The sequence below is a fragment of the Ictidomys tridecemlineatus genome, chromosome 10, assembly GCF_052094955.1.
Source record: "Ictidomys tridecemlineatus isolate mIctTri1 chromosome 10, mIctTri1.hap1, whole genome shotgun sequence".
NCBI classification, from domain to species: domain Eukaryota; kingdom Metazoa; phylum Chordata; class Mammalia; order Rodentia; family Sciuridae; genus Ictidomys; species Ictidomys tridecemlineatus.
In genome coordinates, this window is record NC_135486.1 from 21,302,101 (window position 1) to 21,307,448 (window position 5,348).

General features: G+C 37.0%; 1 pseudogene; it reads left to right on the plus strand.

Annotated features, from left to right (window-relative positions):
- The first annotated feature begins 365 nt into the window (after nucleotides 1-365).
- On the plus strand, nucleotides 366-5,055 carry LOC101961110 (RNA-splicing ligase RtcB homolog pseudogene; annotated as a pseudogene).
- The last annotated feature ends 293 nt before the right edge of the window (nucleotides 5,056-5,348 follow it).

The following is a 5,348-nucleotide window of genomic DNA, read 5'->3' on the forward strand; positions in this document are numbered from 1 at the left end:
AGTTGCATAATTAGAAAAAAAAGTAAAAATTAAATCTTAAGCAAAATGAGCAAAGCAGGAGAAAATACAGTAACAGACTTCAAAATAAAAGTACGAAGCTATAGTAATCAAAACACAATAATACTGGCATCAAAAGAGAAAATGAAACAGAATACAGAGCTTAGTAGTAAACCCACACATCTACTGCCAACTAAAGTTGAGGAACAAGGTTTGAAGAGAGGAGAGCATTTTCATAAACAGTGCTTGGAAACTTGTGTATCCACATGCATAAGAATGACACTAGACCCTTATCTTTTATGATTTACAAACATCAACTCAAAATAGATTAGAGACTCAAATATAAAACCTAAATCAATAAAACCACCATGAGAAAACGGAAATGCTTTGGGACTTTGGAATGGGCAAGGATATTATTTTTGCAAGACTTCAAATGCAAAGAAATCAAAGGTAAAATGTATAACTAGGATTATGTCAAATAAAAAGCCTTTGCACAGTAAGGGGATCCATCATCAGAGTTTAAAGACAACCTACAGAATAGGGGTAAATATTTGCAAACGAAACACCTGATGAGGGATTGACATCTCAAATATATAAGGAACTCCAAAAATTTAATAGCAAATAAACCAAATGACTCAATGAATAAATGAGCAATGAATTTCCATGGACGATTCTCAAAAGATGATGTACAAATCCCCAAAGTATATATGCATAATGCTGAACATCATCAGGGAATGCAAGTCAAAACCACAATGAGGTAGCACCTTACCTCCTAAGATTAGTTATTATCATACATAGAAAACACAACAAGTACTGGTGAAGATTTGTTAAAAAGGAAACTATTGCAGTCTAGCTGAGAGTAAAAAGTAGTGCATCCACTATGGAAAACATTCTGGAAGTTCCTCAAAATTTTCAGTAAAAAAATAGAACTATCATGTGATATCCATCTCACTCCTAAGTGTTGTGTAAAGGAAATGAAATCAGTGTGGCAAAGAAATATCTAAATTCCCATGTTTACTGCTGTACTGTTCACAAGGCTAAGAAATGTAAACAATTCAAGTTTCTAAAGGATGAATGGATAATGAAAATGTGGTATATTATGCAAAGGAATAATATGCAGCCATAAAAAATTAAATCTTAGCACTTGGGAAAACATGGATGGAATTTCAGATATTTATGTTAAGTGAAATAAGCAGCCACAGAAAGACAAACGTTGCATTATCTCAAGCATACATGGAATCTATAAAAGTTGTTCTCATAAAAGCTAAGAGTAGAATGCTGGTTAAGAAAGCCTGGACAGAAGAGGGCTTAGGGGACGACAGGTGATTGAAGGGTACTAAGTTACACATAAATAGGAGCAAGACACTGCTGTACTATTGCACAGTAGAGTGACTATAGAAACAATGATATATGATACATCTCAACTGCCAATAGAGAAGATTTTGAAGTTTTCAGCATGAAGAAATATTTGATAAATATTGGAAGAGATATATTTAACCTGATTCAAGCATTATGCAATGCATACCTATGTTAATACATGGCATTATACCACGTTAATACGTACAATTTTTGTTTTATGTGTCAATTAAAATGCATTTAATTTAATAAACATATATTAAAAATCACAAGTAATCTGTCACAGAAAAGTCTAATAATACTTGTGGTATATAACTTCTGTTCAATTATTATTTCTTCCATTAAATTTTCTCCGTCAGTGGTTTCTAATCTTTTTCTTTTTAACTCTGACAAATTAAAAATGAAAATAATATATATATAATATATATATATATATGTAAGTTTAAAATATAGTAATAAACAAGGCTAAAGGTCCATGGTACTAATCAATTTTTAAAATGGTAACTGTTAATCTAATTATATTATTAATCATTTTAAAGTGAATATTATATAACAAGTAAAACATAGATTGAAGTCACACATTTAAAAAACATTCAAGGACAGTAAATTAAATTTGAATATGAACCCTTAGATGATCAAAGTTAGGGAGAAAAATATATCATGTTGTCCCTAAAATAGATAGTAAACTCTTTAGAGTCAGGCTTGGAGTTTCCCTGACTGATGAGGTACAGTTCTAAATAAAATCAATAAAGCCTGCTAGCGGATCAAGAAGGGCTGTGGGCTCAACCTGCAGGTTGAAGGGGTTTTCTATGTGAATGATGCTCTGAAGTAATTACTGTTTGAGGATAAGGCATGACTGTGGAGGTGGTGGTGGCGGTGACTTCTGCCAGTCATGAAACAGATTGGCAAGTTGAGGCCCTTGCCTGAGATTGTTCGTTGATATATCAGGTTCCCTGATGTGGACTGAGGCTATGGATTTGCTATTGGGATCAGAAGTCATACCTTTTACAGGAATGACCCTGAAGTAGTTGTCTCCTCAGTTGGTGTTGGCGTTGACATCAACTATGGTATCCACTTCCAAGAACCAAATTAGAGGAAAGTGAAGTCCAGCCGTGAAGTAGCAATTCACCAAGCTACGTTGGACCACATTACTATTGGAATGGGATCTAAAGCTGTGATTCCAATGAATGCCAAAGAATTGGAGGAGGCCTTGGAGATGGGTGTGGATTGGTCGCTAAGAGAAGTCTATGCCTGGGCTCAAGGTAAGGAGCACTGTGAGTAGTTTGGAAGGATGCTGCAAGCTGATGGGCCAAGAAAAGAGTCTTTCCTCAGTTGGGGACCCTGGGAGCAGGAAACAATTAGGCAGAAACCCACGTTGGAAAATGGTGCTGGGAAAATTGGAAATCCATATGTAACAAAATGAACTTATACCCTTTGTCTCACCCTGCACAGAACTCAACTCAAAGTGGATCAAGGACCTCGGCATTAGACCAGAGACCCTGAGCCTATTAGAACAAAAAGTAGGCCCAAATCAAAATCATGCTGGCTTAGGAACAAACTTTCTCAACAAGACTCCTAATGCACCGGAAGTAAAATCAAGAGTCAATAAATGAAATGGTATCAAACTAAAAAGCTTCTTTACAATTAAGGAAAAAATCAAGAATGTGAAGAGAGAACCTACAGAATGGAAGGAAAACCCTTGCTACCTGCACCTCAGATAGAGCATTAATCTCTAGGATATATAAATAACAGAAAAAGAAAGAAAGAAAGAAAGAAAGAAAGAAAGAAAGAAAGAAAGAAAGAAAGAAAGGATGGATGGAAAAACAAATAACCCAAAGAATAAGTGGGCAAAAACAAACAAACAAACAAATAAACAAAAACAAAACAAAAACTGAACAGACACTTCACATAAGAATACATACAATCAGTCAACAAATATATGAAAAAATGTTCAACATCACTAGCAATTAGAGAAATGCAAATTAAAACTATACTGATGGGCTGGGGATGTGGCTCAAGCGGTAATGCGCTCGCCTGGCATGTGCAGGGCACTGGGTTCCATCCTCAGCACCACATAAAAATAAAATAAAGATATTGTGTCCACCGAAAACTGAAAAATAAATATTAAAATTTTTTTTCTCTTCTCTCTCTCTCTCTTAAAAAAAAAAAAAACTATACTGAGATTTCAACTCACTCTAGTCAGAATGGCAATTATCAAAAATACAAGTAACAATAAATATTGGTCAGGTTGTGGGGAAAAAAATACACCCATACATTGCTGATTGGACTGCAAATTGGTACAACCACTCAAGAAAGCAGAATGGAGATTCCTCAGAAAACTTAGAATGGAATCACAATTTGACTCAGTTATCCCACTCCTTGGTATCTATCCAAAGGAGTTAAAATTTTCATACTACAATGATGCAGCCACATCAATATTTATAGCAGCTAAATTTATAATAGAGAAGGTATGGAACCAAACTATGTGAATGGATAAAGAAAATGTGGTACATACACACAATGGAATATTACTCAGCCATAAAGAAGAATGAAATTATGGCATTTGCCAGTAGATGCATGGAATTGAAGACTATCATGCTAAGTGAAATTTGTCAATTCTAAAACCCAAAGGATGAATGTTCTTCTGATATGCAGATGCTGACTCACAGTATGTGGAGGGAGGGAGGAGCGGAAGTTCACCAGATTGGACATGGGGAGTGGAGGGAAGGAGAGAAGATGAGAATGAGAAAGACAGTCAAATGGATCAAACATAACTTTCCTGTGTTCATATGTGAATACATGACCAGTATAACTCCACATCATGTACAACCACAAAAATGGGAAGTTATACTCCTTGTATGTATGCTATGTCAAAATGCATTCTACTGTTATGTAAAACTAAAAACAACAACCAAAAATCCCTTGTTGTGGATGAGATTTTTCAATGAGTATGTTGCTAAAACACGGGCAACCAGCAAAAGGGACGTGTATGTGATGGTCTCCAGTGGAAGAAGAGTGTTGGACCATCAAGTACCTATTGATGCACTGATAATTATAGAAAAGGCCATAAAGAGAGACAAGATTAGAGTCAATGACCATCATTTGTCTTGTGCTCAAATTGCTTCTACCCAGGTTTAGGACCAGCTAAGTGGAATGACAACAGCTGAGAACATATGTGGCTCTACTGCTCCTCTATGACCTTATCCCATTAGGCTTTCACCAAGGTCTTGAACATAACCCCTGATGGCTTGGACCTGTATGTGATCTGTGAGGTTTCTCACAATATTGCCAAAGTACAGCAGAATGTGGTGGACAGAAAGGAATGGAGGCTGTTGGTACAAAGGAAGGAATCAACCCATGTTTTCTCTCTGCATCCCCCCACCTGTTGACAGCCCACTCACTGGACAGCCACAGTTCACTGGGTAGCACCATGGAAACCTATAGTACTTATGTTCTTACTGGCACTGAATAGGGCATGACTGAGATGGGACATCCTGTCATGGAGCAGGCTGTGCATGGTTCCAAGCAAGCTCTCAGCATAATTTAGATTTCCAGAATGTCTTAGACAAGTTGGTAGATATGAGGATTACAACTCACGCTGCTTCACCCAAGCTGGCTATGGAAGAGTCTCTGGAGTCCTGTAGGAATGTTACTGAACTGGTGAACCCCGCCATGGTTCTGGAATCAGAAATAAGCCATTAAACTGAGACCCATTATTATCATCGGAGGAAACTAGACCTCTGAACACCACTGACCCTCTGTGAAGTGGATGTGGACTGAAACACTCTTCAGTACAGAGCAGGGGACGTGGTGGGTTCCAAAGTGCCCAACTGAAACTGCTCATGCCATAATGGCCCCCAGGGAGGTTGTTGCTTCCCAGAGTCCGTTTTGTAAAAAAACCTTCCAAAGGGAGGTTATCCCACAGATTTCTAGAAAAATCTTTTAGAGGAAGGAAAAGTATCAAGAAGCTGCCTTGAATCATCAGAATGAACTTC